The 17,196-nt window shown below is 43.4% G+C and overlaps 1 protein-coding gene across 1 annotated transcript in view; it reads left to right on the plus strand.

The window, feature by feature from the left end:
• Positions 1 to 1,389: 1,389 nt before the first annotated feature.
• Positions 1,390 to 17,196, plus strand: part of LOC136883233 (uncharacterized) — a 170,993-nt gene continuing 155,186 nt past the window's right edge. The window contains exon 1 of the mRNA XM_067155435.2: positions 1,390 to 1,488. The gene's annotated coding sequence lies outside the window, so the exon portion shown is untranslated. The remainder of the gene's footprint in view (positions 1,489 to 17,196) is intronic.

Here is a 17,196-nt window from a genome sequence, read left to right on the forward strand (position 1 = left end):
CAGAACAAGAGTTGACTAAGTATAGTCCGATATGGGGGTTGAAAGTGAGGAGTCTGATACAAGTACGAAGAAGCAGCGTCAATGGCAGACTCATCTAGGTCACCAACCCATACTCTTAACTTGGAAGCGTGGGTTGACGACCACGGAGCCCTTAGCTGAGTCCTGTCATTGCTTCCACTTACTTGTGTCAGCTCCTCACTTTCATCTATCCCAGGGCCTCCCAGGGTGCATGCACTGTGCACGGTGCAAAAGACGACTTCGCTTGGTTGTCCAGAGTCCAGACCCCCACTCCTCGATTTGGAGCAATAGCGCTGTCTCTCTCTTTCCCCATGCCTGTCTCGCTCGCTCCCCCCGTCTCCCTCTTCCTCACTTGCTCCGTAGCGCTCAAAATCCGAGCCGAGTGGAGCCGAGTTGAGCCGACCTTAGCCGAGCAGTCCAGAGACGAAAGTTGGTCCGGGCCGAGCCGAGTGGAACCGATGCACGGTGCAGGAGCTCTTGCACCTCGATTTGCTCGCGTGAGTTAGGCGTTTGGGAGGCCCTGATCTATCCTATCCAACCTCCCTTGACCAACTCTTGTTCTTTTCCGACCCTGACGCTATTAGATCATTCGAGGCCTAGGGAGTCTTTCATTTTCAAACCCTTCGCGGCCCATGTCTTTCCACGGCCGATACCTTCATTTTTGAAGTGTCGGACCCCTTAAATGTTTTCCCTCTGATTAGTGTTATTAGAAGATGGTTGCCTAGACGTATTTTTCCTTAAAACAATAATCACCACCATCTCGAGACTCTCTGCTATGAAGCCGGAAGCTAACGTCAGTGTATTCCTCTTTCTAGATGTTTCGAGTTCGATTTTATTGAAGGAATTCAACATGGTTCTAGTCTAAATCAAGCATCTGAAATTTATGAGATGCCTGGCCAAAAGCCTATGTCTAAATAGGTTTTATTTAAGTAACATTCTTCTCCATTTTATTTGAACCGGTACTAATACAACTGTCAATATTTCATCAAACTTCTAATATTTCTACGATGGATGCTCGCAGTGGACAGCCCTCTTTTTTAAAAATAGGGCCACAAATCTTCTTTCTTATTTTAGCTACTAGATATTCATTATATCATCTTTATGGAGAGAAATGGGTCTTTTTCATGCGAGGTATAAATTCAAACAACATAAATCATGTTAATATTTCAGATAGGCTTTTTCCAACCCCGCTTTCTAGGGTTAAGTCAGGCCGTGCAAAGGAAGACAGAGAGTGGCTTATTTTTGTTTTCCCTCAGCTTTGTTTTAAGTACCATAGCTCCCTTCCACTTGAGCCCTGTTTCTAGGTTATCCCGAGAGGGCGCTGCTTGCAGTGGAGAGAGTGAGATGGGGAATAATCCATACTCGTGTCGCCAAAGCCAACTGTAACTGGCGCACAGTTCGGAAATGTATAGCGTTAGCTCAACCGGTGCTTTGTAGCAAGTGAATAGAGGACCACACTACTGTTTTAAGGTAAACTCTTTATTACTAGTTTAAATATACGTTTGTCAATAGTTTAATATTACCCAAATATGGCTTCCAAGTCAGTATTTCCTAAGCAAGTGCTCACAATCAGTGTTTTGCTGGCCCGGATCCATTTCTATTTATGGCTCTGGTACTTCGCTTTTCAAAATATAGTTTCGGAGGGAAAGTATTACTTATTTCTAACTAGGTCTACTACTGTGCTATTACTATACAATATCGGTGTTAATATCGGATTAGTACAGTTCATCTTAGCTATTTATTCTTCCGGATAATGTTTGAAAAAAATATAAAAGCAGGATATAATAAAAAGAATGGAGAACATAACCTAACTTAATTATTATGTCATCTACAATTTTAAACCATCATTTCTACAATGCGAAGGACACGCTGTTTAAGTGAAAGGTTAGTTCTGACAGTTGCTGTATATAATATTGAGCTCTTATTTCATTTCCTTTTCATACAGTATGACTTACAAATTATATTACTTTAAGATTTTCTACGTTAGATAATTAATTAATACAGTCATGAACAGGAGTGCTAAAACTGTTCGGTTTATTAAGAGATGAACGGAAACTCGTGCTATTAATCGTTAATTTGACTAAATTCAAATTTTCTTGCTTTCTTGGTGGTGTTCCCTGGACCTTAGCGACCTATTCAAGCCTCTTTGGGTACCGTTATGTCAAAGAAATTCTGATCTATTACCCTGACCCGGAGTGTATTTGCGAAGAGGTGGGCGGTTCCCTTTCTCTACAACCAACATAACACGGTCACTCGTCCAAGAAAGGACCTAGTGGAATGATGTTTGATTTCGTGTTCCTCTTAGGACCCACACTAGTTAGTGTATGTGTGTAATTGGAAGCGTTATTAACAGAATTTTGAAAGTTGTCGTAGTAAACAGGAAGATGTGTTTTCTGGATAACGTTTTTTTACTCTCCGCTGATACGACAGGAATTATGTTATTCCTACATTACATATTGTTATAAATAATAAATGCTGCTTGCTTAGGCACAACGAAGTGTTAAAAGTTTGGTATTTTGATTTTGTGTGAAGACTGAGTTGCTTGCTACGAAATCTAGTTATGTGGTTTTCAGTCCTTGTAATCTGTTATAGTCCTATAATATTTTCATTTATGGCGTCTACAACATTTGCAGTTAATATGGGGTTATTAGTAGCATGATGGCTGCCTGTCACAGGCGTGAGGCGGGACCAGACAAGAGAGGCGCCAATTAGAACTTCCTCCTTCAACAGGTTATACAATATATTTCCGCCTATTTATCTAAATGGTCTGTGTAGTGCTTTGTAGTTCTCAGAGCTCTCTGAGTTCGATTCCTGGCGGAGTCGGGAAAATTGTTTCTCGTTAATTCAGGGGGCTAGGTGTTTGTCAACACACTACCAATCACCGCAAAAACATGTAATAATAAATAACTCCCTCCACATAGAATTAGCGTCAGGAAGGGCATCCAGTCGTATAATTGGGCTTAATTCTCGTGGAGTCCTGACCCCAGGAAATCTGGAAAAGTCTTAGAAAATAAATAATAACAGGTTATATAAGCCCACAGAATACTAACCGGTATTAACGGCTAGTGTGGCCTGCAGGAATGACAACTTTAACAGCAAGTTACTAGATCTAGGCTTTTCTTTCCTTTTTGACTGTATTTAGCTGTAAAATGCCAAGTGGCCAACTGGCTTTTCTAACGATTTTCGAATGTCTGACATTATTTACGGCTTGATCTTCCGGTATTTTCTTCTTCCTGGTCTTTTTTCGCAATTCATTTGACTGGGGTCAGCACGTGATGTGAATGAATAACAATAATGTTATTTGCTTTGAGCCTGCTTGGCACAGGCGGCAGCGTGCCGACATCTCACTGCTGGGTTCCTTGGTTCAAATGCCGGTCACTCCATGTGAGATTTGTGCTGAATAAAGCGGAGGCGGGAAAGGTTTTTCTTCGGGTACTCCGGTTTTCCCTGCCATCTTTCATTCCAGCAACACACTGCAGAATCATTTCACATTTCATTTCATCAGTCAGTCATTAATGATTGCTCCAGAGGAGGGCGACAGGAGAATTTCTATTCTCGCCGTTAGATGAGGCTTTATTCATTCCATTCCTGACCCGGTCGAGTGACTGGAAACAGGCTAAGGATATTCAAAAATGTTATTGGTTTACGTCCCACTAGTACATTCTTACGGTTTTTGGAGACGCCGAGGTGTCGGAATTTTGTCCCGCTGGAGTTTTTTACATGCCAGTAAATCTACCAACACGAGTCTGACGTATTTGAGTACCTTCAAATACCACCGGACTGAGCCTGGATCTAATCTGCTAACTTCGCGTCAGAAGGCCAACGCCTCAACCGTCTGAGCCACTCAGCCCGGCATGATGTGAATTTGGCCTAGTTTTAGGGCCGGATGCTCTTCCTGACTCCAACCCTATGGGGAGAGATAATTTCACTATTGCGTGTTTCTGTGAACGTGAATCGAGACGGTATTAGCGGAATCAGAAGAAGATCTACAAGTCATGTTGGGAAATATTGAGTGGGCAAAGAGTTTGGAATAAAGATAAATATTGAGAAGACTAAGGTGATGAGTGATAAGAATAGGTAAGGAGGAGATTGCTGTTAATATAACACTAGCGAGAAAGAAATTGGAACAAGTAAAATCATTCAGATATTTGGAAAGTTTGTTAACATAGAATGGAAGCTGTACAGAAGAAGTATGAAGCAGAATATCTATGGGGAAAGCAGCTTTCGGAAAGGTGAGAGGGCTTTTGACATCTAGGGTAATCCCTATTTATTATTAGCAAAGAGGTTCGCAAAGTGATTGTGGTGGAGTGCGGTGTCATATGAAGCTGAAACATGGGCATTAAGAAAGAAAGAAACTATTTGGAAAGTTTTGAAATGGTTGTGGAGAAGAATGAAAAAAGTGAAGTGCTAAGAAACGCAGTAGAGAAGAGATGCCTGATGAAAACAATAAAGAAGAGGAAGGGTGGCATACCACGTAGAAATTGTCTTCAACAGAGGGCGATGGAGGGAAAAATAGATGGATGAAAAGGAAGAGGAAGAATAAGGTTTGGAATGTTAACAGATGTCAAACAAGGGAGAAGCTATGAACAACTGAAACAAGATGCTCAAGACAGATTTTTTTAAATTTGATTTGCGTCACACTGACACTGATAGCTCTTATAGCGACGATGGAATAGGAAAGACTTAGGGGTGGAAAGGAAGTGGGTCTTCAGGGCTACCGACAGTGGCGTTCGAACCCACTACCTCCCGCATGCAAGCTCACAGCTCCGCGCCCCTAACCGCACGACCAACTCGCCCGGTGGACAGAGAATCATGCAGGATTCCAGTTGATACAGATTCTCAGAAGAAGAAGAAGAAGAAGAAGAAGAAGTATTGAGACGAACACGAGTCAGTGATCGGCATGGCCGGGAATCGAACCGAATAAAAGCATGCCTTGGTCTATCCCTGGCGTTTTTATCGACTACACTTCCTTTAAAAACTAACTGAACAAATTCTGGAAATCTTAAAATGTGTCCCATCATTCTGTCTCTTCTTCTAGTCAAACCTAGCCAAACTTTTCTCCTTTCACCAGTTCGATTCAGTATCTCTTCATTAGTGACTCGGTCTACGCATCTCACTTTCAGCATTCCTCTGTAACACCACATTTCAAAATCTTCCATTCTCTTTCTTTCTAGGCTAACTATCGTCCATGTTTCACTTTCCCGTACAATGCCACGCTTCAGAAACGAACTACGAGGTACGCAGGGTGTAATTGAAATAAGGTACGTCCGTCTAACAGGTGATAAAAGATGCGATTCTAATCAACATGTGCAAAGAATTTGCTGGCTATCTTTAAAACTAAATATCAATAAGTCAATGTTTTCAGGATTTCAATAACTCTTCAGGCAGCAGTGGCAAAGGAAGATGTTCCTGCTAGCAGGTATACAAGTCGATTTGTTAAAAACTTTGAGACGCAGAGTACTCTTTTTATGTGAAAATGAAAACCTACAACCTGTTTTCCAGTCATTGACCGGGTCAGGGATGTAATGAATGAAGCAGATATAGGCTGTTAGTACGATGGGGTCGCCACTCCCAAGGTAATTTAGTAATGAATGATAGATGCTATGAAATGAAAATGGAGAGTGTTGCTGGAATGAAAGATGACAGGGAAAACCGGAGTACCCGGAGAAAAACATGTCCTGCCTCCGCTTTGTCCAGCACAAATCTGACATGGAGTGACCGGGATTTGAACCACGCTATCTAGCGGTGAGAGGCCGACGCGCTGCCGTCTGAGCCACGGAGGCTACACTCCTTTTATGTCTGTCTGTCTGTTAGGTCATCAGCCCAGAGGCTGGTTGGATCCTCAGATAGCACCACCAAAGGCTATGCAGTTATAGGAAAACCACAAAAACCAATGGCAGAGCCCAAATGAGGCGTACTAGGCAAGATGAGGAGTGAGGTAGTTTGCCATTGCTTTCCTCACTGGACCAGAAGGTGCTACTCCAGCACGACTGATCCTATGAGCAACACCTTTCATAACACTGACACTAGTCGTGCTCTGAATGTCATTACTCAGCACCACTCATACCCCAGCAGCTTCCACATTGTCACAGCCATGGATGAGACTGGGACTTCGGTGGAAGCTACACTGTGCTCTGGCCTGTGCCAAGAAGCGGATACAAAAAATCCTTTTATGTATCTGACATAATTATGTCTAAAGTTTTCAGATTTCTGTATGAAATGTACGGCCAAGTCTTCCATTCATTCTCCACATAACAAACAACAATTTTCTTCACTTTTTCTCCTATAGATACCCATTAGCCACCACTTCCCTATTCGTCTTTCTTTGTTGACAGTTTTTTGCTAACTTCACAGAATGTCCGTAATGTCCTTTTCGTCCTACATTCTGGCATATTCTCAACATCTTCCACTCTGATAGTTACTTTCTTACTCAGTTTATTTTCTTCGTTTCGAATCTCTTTATCCCCAGTAATCTCCCATTCCTATTCTATGTAGCATCCTTTTCACTCGGTTGCCCCGTTGTTTCAAACACACTGTGTATTTTTAACTCCTCAAAAGCAATCGTATATTGATTCTCCGAGGGGAAAGTTACTAGTGACAAATGAAGCACTGAAGTGCATATTATTTCACGATGTGCTACTTTAATAATATAAAACCCTTCCTTTCTTTGGCCACGAAACAAAAGATACGGTAATTGTTTTCCTAGAACGAAGCTGAATTATTCAGAGCCAGAATAGGAGTTTAAAGTTTTAAAGAAATAATTTCGTGGTAGCCGAGAGGAACCGTCACTGACTTCTCAACAAGTGGCCTCAGTTCGAACGAGTCTTGACAAATGCATGTGAGATTTTTGAAGTGTGGTTTGGAATCAACGAAAAAGCTGGAATTCCCTTGGCTGTGATCATGAAATCTTCACTGAAGTAATCACTTTGACAAGGTCGTAAATAAGGGTTAGAGAACTCCTTACATGGATATGAGAGTATTTGCGGATTGTAGTAAGGACGAAAGTTCGCCTCTGTGGTGTAGTGATTAGTGTGATTAGCTGCCATCCCAGGATGTCAGGGTTCGATTCCCGGCTCTGTCACGAAATTTTAAAAGTGGTCCACTCAGCCACGGGAGATCAAGTGAGTTGAGTGGGGTTCGATTCCCACGTCAGCCAACCTTGTCTCCTGGCAAATACCGGGATGGTACCTAACTTAACGCCGTGGCCGCTTCATTTCCTCTTCCTTGTCTAAGCCTTCCAATCTCCCTCCCCCGCCCCCCCCCCCAAGGCATAGAAGGTGAAGCCACCTGGGTCCTGGTCCTCTATCCCAGTTGAATCCCCGACCCAAAGTATCACGCTCCAGGACACTGACCTTGAGGCGATAGAGGTGGGATCCCTCGCTGAGTCCGAGGGAAAAACTAACTCTGGACGTGAAACGGCTTAAGAAAGAAAGTAAGAATGTAAAAAAGAGGTGTGTAAGTCTCTGGTAAGACCCCAATTAGAGTATAGTCCTATTTTATGAGATTTGGTGTGAGAACTGGAAAGAACTCCAAAGAAAAGGAGCTCGGTTTGTTCTGCGTGATTTCCTACAAAAAAGCTGCGTTAGAAAAATGTTGCAAATTTTGGTCTGGGAAGACTTGGAAGTAAGGATACGAGATGCCCGACAGGTGGAAAGTTCCGGTATATCAGTGGAGAGATGTCCGACTCGTTGGCTGAATGGTCAACGTACTGGCCTTCGGTTCAGAGGGTCCCGGGTTCGATTCCCGGCCGGGTCGGGGATTTTATCCTTCCTTGGTTAATTCCAGTGGCCCGGGGGCTGGGTGTTTGTGCTGTCCCCAACATCCCTGCAACTCACACACCACACATAACACTATCCTCCACCACAATAACACGCAATTACCTACACATGGCAGATGCCGCCCACCCTCATCGGAGGGTCTGCCTTACAAGGGCTGCTCTCGGCTAGAAATAGCCACACGAAATTATTATTAGTGGAGAGATAGCGTGGAATGATATTAGCAGAGGGTGATGATGGTGGTGGTTGTTGTTGTTGTTGTTGTTCGGTTCGGAAAAGAACAAGAGTTAAGGAAGGGAGGTCGGAGAGGATAAATGAAATTGAGAAGCCTCGCACAAGTAAGGGAATCAATTCAAGGACTCAGATAAGGTCCCAGGTTGAAAGCCCCTGGAGTCCCTTACGACAGGCAGGGGATACCGTGGGTGATATTCCACCATCCCCCCACCCACAGGGGGAGACATTAGCAGGTGAATACGCTTTAGTGGGGCATTTAAAGGTAGGAAAAATCAAATTGGAATTAAGAGGACAAAGTAGGGCAAATGTTATTTTTTAAGAGGAGGAATTAGGGAATGTATCACGGCATAAATTCACAGAGGCTTCCAGACTGCACGCTGAAAGGCATAGCAGTTTATAATGAAGATGTATGTAACTAGAACTTTTTAATTTTATTTTTTTACAATTTGCCTTGCGTCGCACAGACATCTTACAGCGACGATGGACTAGGAGCGGGAAGGAAGCGGCCAGGGCCATAATTAAGTTACAGCCCCAATACTTGCCTTGTATGAAAATGGGAAACCATGGAAAACCATCTTCAGGGCTGACGACAGTGGTGTTCAAACCCACTGTTTCCCGAATGCAATCTCACAGCTGCGCGCCCCCTAACCGCGTGGCCAACTTGCCCGGTAAACTATAACGTAAAAACGCTTCATTAGGATTACGTTTTACAGATAGACATATGCAATCGCACATGTTTATCCTCACCAATATTCTTTCGCTAGCCTCCGTGGCTCAGACGGCAGCGCGTCGGCCTCTCACCGCTGGGTTCCGTCGTTCAAATTCCGGTCACTCCATGTGAGATTTGTGCTGGACAAAGCGGACGCGGGACAGGTTTTTCTCCGGGTACTCCGATTTTCCCTGTCAACTGGTCTACTGAATTGTGCTCAGCGTGGGCGCCCGCAAGGGGGGGGGGGCACTTGCTCCCCCCTGGAATTCTAAAGATATTGATGTTCAATTGTTTAATATCATACCAGATTATTTCATAAACTGAAATTACTGACAGTCATCTAGCATCTGTTGTAACCGGAAATTTCTGTAAACAATTTAATGTTGCTGACGTTATATTGGTTTTTATATTCAAGAAAATTGTTAATGTGGAAAAGATCCTGCGGGCGTCCATGGTGCTCAGTTGATCAATCGGCACCATTAGGTGGATTTTCTGAAAACAAATACGTGTTCTTTATTCTTAAAGGAGATTCCATATACCAACGTTTACGTCTGTAACATGTTCAGTTTTTGAGATATAAGTATCCTCATAAATATCATTCAACACCGTTTTTACTTCTTCCTCCACCCCCCTTAAGCGGAATTTCCGATAACAAAAATGTGTGTTTCTTCATTTGTAAAGGAGATTCCAAACACCTGTTTTGACGTCTGTAACACCTTCAATTTTTTAGATATAAGTATCCTCATAAAAATAGTTCAATATTTTAACCCCCCCTCCACGCCTGAACACCGTCTTTAATGGATTTTCCAAAAACAAAAATACGTTTCTTTATTTTTAAAGGTAATTCCGGACACCAATTTTCATGTCTTAAAGTATTCCTTGAAATCAACCCCATTTTCATTCCTTTTTCATCCCACTTTAAGCGGATTTTCTTCGAAAACAAAAAAAATACGCGTTTATATATTTTCAAAGGTGATTTCAAACACCAGTTTTTACATTTGTAAACTGTTAAGTTTTTAAATACAGATATACTCATTTAAACATTTAACCCCCATTTTTTCACCACCTTAGCTACGGAATATCCCAAAATCCTCCCTTAGTGAGCACCTACACTCTGATATAAATGTATCCCCAAAATTTCATTTCTTCATCTCCAGTAGTTTTGGCTCGGTGGTGATGAATTAGTCAGTCAGGACATGTTATTTTATTGTATATACGAGGGAGAATCAAAAAGTTACACTAGCTCGCCGCGAGAGCACGATGTGTGTCGTGCCTGTGGCCACTGCGGAGAAAGCTGCAGTAATTGCTGACACGTCCGATAGGAAGGAAGGTTGGTATGGTATCCCTCCTCTTGTGTGTGCAGACCGGGCTAGGCTCAATGGTGCGTCAACAGGATGATCACTCCAAATTGGAGATGCGTGCAACGATCAGGTTTCTATGGGCTAAACGGCTCAATTGCACGGACATTCATTGTGAAATCACTGCTGTATACGGTGAGCGTGCAATTTCTCGCCCAGGTATGTAAAGTGGTGTAAGCAACTTGACGCCGGACGAATATCGTGATGGCAGGTCCGCAACGTCTAGTACCGTTGCAAATGTTGACCGTGTGGATGGGATCGTTAGAGAGAATCGGCGCATAACACTGCAGGAAATTGCCAGCATGCTGAACATTTCGTATGGCAGTGTGTTCTCCATTGTTCACCAGCACGTTCGATTTCGTAAACTGTGTTAAAAGATGGGTCCCACGTCTGCTTACCCATGTTCACAAGGGACAACGTTTCTAATCGTCACTGGCACTTTTGCAACGGTATTCTGTGTGGGGTATCGAGTTTCCGCTGCGAATCATCACAGGGGATGAAACGTGAGTCCACCACTTCAACCCCGAAACAAAGAGAACTTCGTTGGAATGGGTGCACACCACATCACCACCACGTAAGAAGGCTAAGGTCAAACCTTCAGCAGAAAAGGTAATGGCGGCAGGGTATGGTGGACGTGGAATTTATGCCGAATGACACGACAATCAACTCGGCTTCGTATTGTCAAGCGTTGAACCGATTGCTTAGAGCAATTAAAGAAACGCGGTGGGAAAAATTGAGCACCGGTGTGATTTTATTGCACGATAACGTAACACCTCACACGGCCCGCCAAACGTCCGAACTGCGGCAGCGATTCAAGTGGGAGGTATGGCAACATCCTCCATACAGCCCAGACTTAGCGCCATGCGATTATCGTATGTTCGGTAAACTAAAGAGGATTTCGGTGGACGACGATTCCGAAACGATGAGGAGGTGAAAGCACCTGTTACTAAAGATACTAAAGATTTCGAGTGTACAACCACATCAGAACCACAATTCGCCAACATTTTTCAATTTCAGTTTTCTACAAGTAAAGGAATTGCATAAGAACCCGGGCCCTCCTTGAAAAGCACAGTGGCTTGACTCAAAACTTGGAAGTCGTCCTTTTCCCATTTGACGATTTTGTGGAGGATATGTTACACTCGTATATCTCGTGGACGTACGAACTTATGCCCTTTAAAAACAACACGACAAAAGTTTTAATGTACATAAACTTGACTTCAATCTTCCCGTGTGCCTAAGATTAGCACTCAACTGGTCGTTCTCTCTTTACGGCGAGTACTGACCTCGTTAATAAGAACTGCTCTCCAGCAATGGAAACAAACAGGTACAGGACTTATCCCTGGTCAAGAAACTATGGTAAGGAAATACTCCAACTTCTAGTCCGGCTCCATGGCTCAATGGTTAGTGCGCTGGCCTTTGGTCACAGGGGTCCCGGGTTCGATTCCCCGTACGGTCGGGAATTTTAACCATATGTGGTTAATTTCACTGGCACGGGGCTGGATGTATGTATTGTCTTCATCATCCATCCTAATCACGACGCGCAGGTCACCTACGGACGTCAAATAAAAAGACCTGCATCCGGCGAGCCGAACTTGTCCTCAGGCACTCCCGGCACTAAAAGCCATACGCTATTTCATTTTTTATATTTTTTTTCACTTCAACTTCTGTTCTTGGAATTGACAATTATTTCCACTTATGTGGGAATACTTGGTCAACTCTTGTTCTATACTGACCCCGAATGTATTAGGTTTGCAAAACCTAGGGGAGTCTTCACTTCCACGCAGCGTTGCCAACTTCCGAAAATTGAGAAACTGTACAGAAATTAGACATAAACCGAATTCTTAACGTAAAATCGTACAGTGCTGTTTTCCACCCAAATACATTAAAATTCAGTAGAATGCGTGCACTAATAGCAAACAGGAATTATATCAAATAGGAATAGGAAATGCCTGTTTTAGTACGCTCTGTAAATGGTCCATGTTTCTAAACGGTATATTGTGTTCCGCGAACAATCCTGAGAGTTTCATTTCTGCACTGTGATATCTAAAGCCCGGATTTTTATGCACTAACAGGTTAGACTGCAAACTAATTTCGTTAGCAGGAAGTGTCGGCCACCCGCTCTTCCATAGTGTAGCAGGAGTAACATGAATTATGGGGGTTCTGATGGGTCGTACCCCTAATGTTAATGCAAACCTCATAGCATGGTCGTTGTGAAGGTAGACTATACTTGCTACTCGCTTCAGTAAGTTTGCACTCTAAGCTATTAATGTATAAAAATCCGGGCTCTAGTGATATCATTTCTGGACACTCGCTACTTTAGTCCCTTATTTGAAAAATATCAGCATTGAAATAGCTTTGGCCGGTGACGAATACAGCCTTTATGCTTTAAATATGCTTTTCACTTTTGTTGTGTATTTTAATATTACTCAATTCCGAGACAAATGTCACGTTATATACCTTACACTTTGCCCTATCCTCACATGTTGGATCAGGACGCAACTATTTGTTATACTCTTCTATACACCCTCACGACCGCCTGTGCTTTTGTTTCCTTCTGGGTGTTTTAACAGAAAAGTTTTGGTTGTTGAAGGACCTGCTTCACTTTCGGAATCAGAAGTGAACACCATATTTACACGACATTGAAGTTGGCAACGCTGCGTGGAAGTGAAGACTCCCTAGGTTTTGCAAACCTAATACATTTGGGGATAGTATAGAACAAGAATTTGTAAGTACATCACAATTTTACTCATAAGAACGAGAAAATAGCATTATTCATAAAATTTACAACTAGGTGCTGCACTGTTACCAGTTTGATGTTACACCACACTTCACATTTCCATTGGCTGATTAGAAAACGAGTGACGGAGTTCGGTTTGGACATAATATATAGAACTATGAGATCCACAGTTGATAAAGTTTGAAGTAGGGTAACCCTGGTAGCATAGTAAGACAGAAGGCCCTACATGTCAGATTATATACACTGACTGAGCAAATGTCATGGGATAGCGGAGTACTGATGCGCAGGTGTGTTGTCAGCGCACCACACGCCCCCTGTGCCAGCAGCAGTTGTATAGGAGATCTTGTGAGCAGTGGCTGTGCATGTGAAAGGTTTAACATGGAACGTCGTCGTGAGCTGACACCGTTCGAACTGGGTATGGTTGTCGGTGCCCGACGGATGGGAAGTGCAATTTCGGAAGTGGTGCGGGAATTCGGCTTCACACGATCAACCGTGTCCAGGATGTATCGTGAATGGTTGAATGCGGGTGTCACCGTCCACAACAGACGAACGACCGGCCGTCCAGCCACCCTCAATGACCGTGACCGGCGACATCTGAGACGGATTGTCAATAATGACAGACGGGCAACCGTGCAACAAATCACGGCTCAGTTCAACACAGGCCGAGCTAGACATGTCTCCCAGTGGACAATCCGTAAGAACATGGATTCTATGGGGTATGGGAGCGGGCGCCGCACACGGGTGCCACTGTTAACTCAACGTCATTGGGCACAACGACGCGCATTTGTCGCCAGTCACTAGGGATGGGCACTGGAACAATGGCGTAACGTGCTATGGTCGGACGAATCACAATTTCAACTGCACCATGCCGATGGGAGGCACCGTGTATGGCGCAGACCACATGCAGCGATGGATCCCGCCTGCCTCGAAGGTGTGGTCCAGGGCGCTGGTGTCTCTGTTATGGTCTGGGGTGCATTTTCCTGGTATGGAATGGGCCCCCTAGTTGTTCTGGAAGAGACTTTGAATGGTACGCGGTATGCTGAGCTGCTTGGAGACCATCTCTACCCATTTTTGACCTTCCAGCGCCCAGACGGTTCTGCAGTGTTTCAAGATGATAACGCGCCGCCACATCGCTCCCACGTCGCCCGGGAATGGTTCCAGGAACATGGCTACCCAGGAGCTCCGATATGAACCCTATCGAGCATATCTGGGATGTCCTGGAACACAGGCTCCGTGCCATGGATTCTGCACCCACGAACAGACCAGCATTGGCGGCCGCTCTGCAAACGATTTGGTGTCAGCTGCGTCCAGAGGACTATCAGGGATTTGTCGACTCACTTCCACGGCGTCTCACAGCAGTTCGCAGAGCCAGAGGAGGCCTCACACAATAGTAGGTGACTATCCCATGACATTTGCTAAGTCAGTGTAGACGCATCATTAGATAATCTGAAACCAGCTCGGAGGTGAACCACAACATTCAAATGTTGGCAGTCCCCTAGAGAAATGGAGGCCACCTCCAACATGTCCAAGAAATTAGGTATATTCAAGCAGGAGAAAAATTTTTTGCATAAAACTTAAAATTTCCAATAATAATTTGAAACTTTCTCAGAACCGCATATAACGTGTACGGTCTGACATTTGAACCCTACACCGTATATAGAGGTCTCAAAACCTTTAATGTACAGTTCACACCGTACGGTTGGCAACGCTGCTTTCACGCCCTTCTGGATGCGTCCCTTGCCTTCGCTGATAATTTAATTTTCGGAAGGGTTGGAACTTTCCCATGTTTCGTCCGACGACATGGCACTTTTAGCAGCAAGCGAAAGGACACCGAATGGCATGTGAAGTGATCTAAGTGGGGCATCCGAGAGAAATACATGGAGAACAAACGGGTGGGTTTGAAACACTGAAGAGTGAAGTACATAATAGGACATGAGGAAACAGAACAGGTATTGGCCTTCAGGTATCTGGGAAACTGGATAAGGCAGACTGCACATTTGTCTGTATTGCGCAAGTTGCATGCCAGTGATAAGACAGCAGGAAGCTACCACTCTATTGTCGTGCCACCAAATTAGACAGGTGAGGAAAACTGCGCTGTCCTCAGATATGGGAAAGGAGAGGCGACAGATGGTCGAGAGTCGCTTACCTCCGAACACGGATTGGGAACAGTGTTGCCAACTTATATTTTAAAGATCCGCTAAATACTACTAAAAATCCGCTAAAATTCCGCCAAGAAATCCGATCTCAAATAATGAGCAATAAAATTGAGCAATAATAATAATAATAATAATAATAATAATAATGAAATGGCGTATGGCTTTTAGTGCCGGGAGTGTCCGAGGACAAGTTCGGCTCGCCAAATGCAGGTCTTTCGATTAGACGCCGTAGGCGACTTGCGCTTCGTGATGACGATGAAATGTTGATGAAGACGACACATACACCCAGCCCCCGTGCCAGCGAAATTAACCCTTTGGATGCCGACCCATAATAGGTTATCATATGCATAGAATGCCAAGCATGTTTCAATGGATTTTGCATCACTGTATAAAATATTTTATTTACGTCTCAGTTTAAAAGATATGGAGGTAAAATTTGGTATGTGAGCTTGATATACTCCAAGGAATATAAACATGTGACTTGCATTTCAAAAAACAAAATTTCGTGGAATAATGTGCACAAAAATATTATTATTTTTTATTTTAAAAAGGGAAAAAAAATTTTGAAATTAATTAGCACATTTTACACTAAACCCAAAGTGACTAAGTGAAGATATTTAATCTTAACTCATATCTGGGATCATATATACCAGTTTATGTTGTTAATGTAGGCCTACTTTACAATTTATAAACTAATTTCCAAAAATATTGAACATGTGGAGAGAAAAGCGGCCCTTACACGATCAATATCATTGACAATATCAGTATTGTCAATACAGTCGCTTACTCCTGTCAATATCACCGTCAATATCGCCATACCCTACACGGTCAATATTATTGTCAATAATTGTATCAATAAATGTGCTCAGTACGTTTGTTTCCACCATTCGGACTATTGAAATAGTGTCTTTTCAAGTGAATTTTTGTAGCGTTGTGTGTTTTGAAACCATGGACGATCGATAAAAAGGTTGTGTAGCCATAAATATGGCTATGGAAGGTATTCGTCAACTTCAGCGAAATCGGTGGACCGAGCTCGATAGCTGCAGTCGCTTAAGTGCGGCCAGTATCCAGTATTCGGGAGATAGCGGGTTCGAACCCCACTGCCGGCAGCGCTTAAGATGGTTTTCCGTGGTTTCCCCATTTTCACACCAGGCAAATGCTGGGGCTGTACCTTAATTAAGACCACGTCCGCTTCCTTCCCACTCCTAGCACTTCCCTGTCCCATCGTCGCCATAAGACGTATCTGTGTCGGTGCGACGTAAAGCCAATAGAAAAAAAAAGAAATCGGTGGATGACAGAGTGGAAGAAACGTGAAGATTATTCTCATTTGAGGCTGCTGACAGAAATCATATTAGCAGATTATTTCAGAATGAAAGAAAGGATGTTCATAAAATTATTACAGATGGTAGAACCACTCTCAAGAAAGCATAATAATAATAATAATAATAATAATAATAATAATATGGCCTCAGCTACCGTATGCAGACATTTCGATTTGACGCCATCTGGCTGTTTGCTCGTCAGTTTCGACGTTCTGTTTTGCTAGATGGCAGACTGAGTAAACCAAAACTCTCTTGGGTGTCTATGTCTGAGATTTAATGAATTTTGTCGGATAAACACCAAATGTGTCACACATCGTACGGCATGAAGTGTCGAATGGACTTTCTTCCGCCCTTCAAAAATCCGACTACCTCTGCCAGGTTTGAACCCGCTATCTTGGGATCCAGAGGCCGACGCTCTACCACTGATCCACAGAGGCAGCTTCGAAAAAAGGCAGAACACAAACATGAGGGATTTCATCCCTGTTAATGAAAGATTAGCGTTAACCATCAGGTACTTAGCTACAGGAAGAAATTTTGAAGATTTAAAGTTCTCTGTCATCATGTCGCCTGCATCTATCGAGAATATAATTGACATGTGTGAAACTCTTGTTCATGTCTTACGATACTATATTAAGGTGTCTTGAATATATTTTCCAGACACCTTCCAACTTACCTAAGTACTGTATATCAGTCTGCCATCGTGCACAACCTCTTCACACCTGCCCACTGTCGGCAGCCTTGAAGATGGTTTTCCGTGGTTTCCTATTTTCACACCAGGCAAATGCCGGGGCTGTACCATAATTAAGGCCACGGCCGCTTCCTTCCAACTCCTAGGCCTTTCCTATCCCCTCGTCGCCATAAGACCTATCTGTGTCAGTGCGACGTAA

The sequence above is a fragment of the Anabrus simplex genome, chromosome 11, assembly GCF_040414725.1.
Source record: "Anabrus simplex isolate iqAnaSimp1 chromosome 11, ASM4041472v1, whole genome shotgun sequence".
NCBI lineage: Eukaryota > Metazoa > Arthropoda > Insecta > Orthoptera > Tettigoniidae > Anabrus > Anabrus simplex.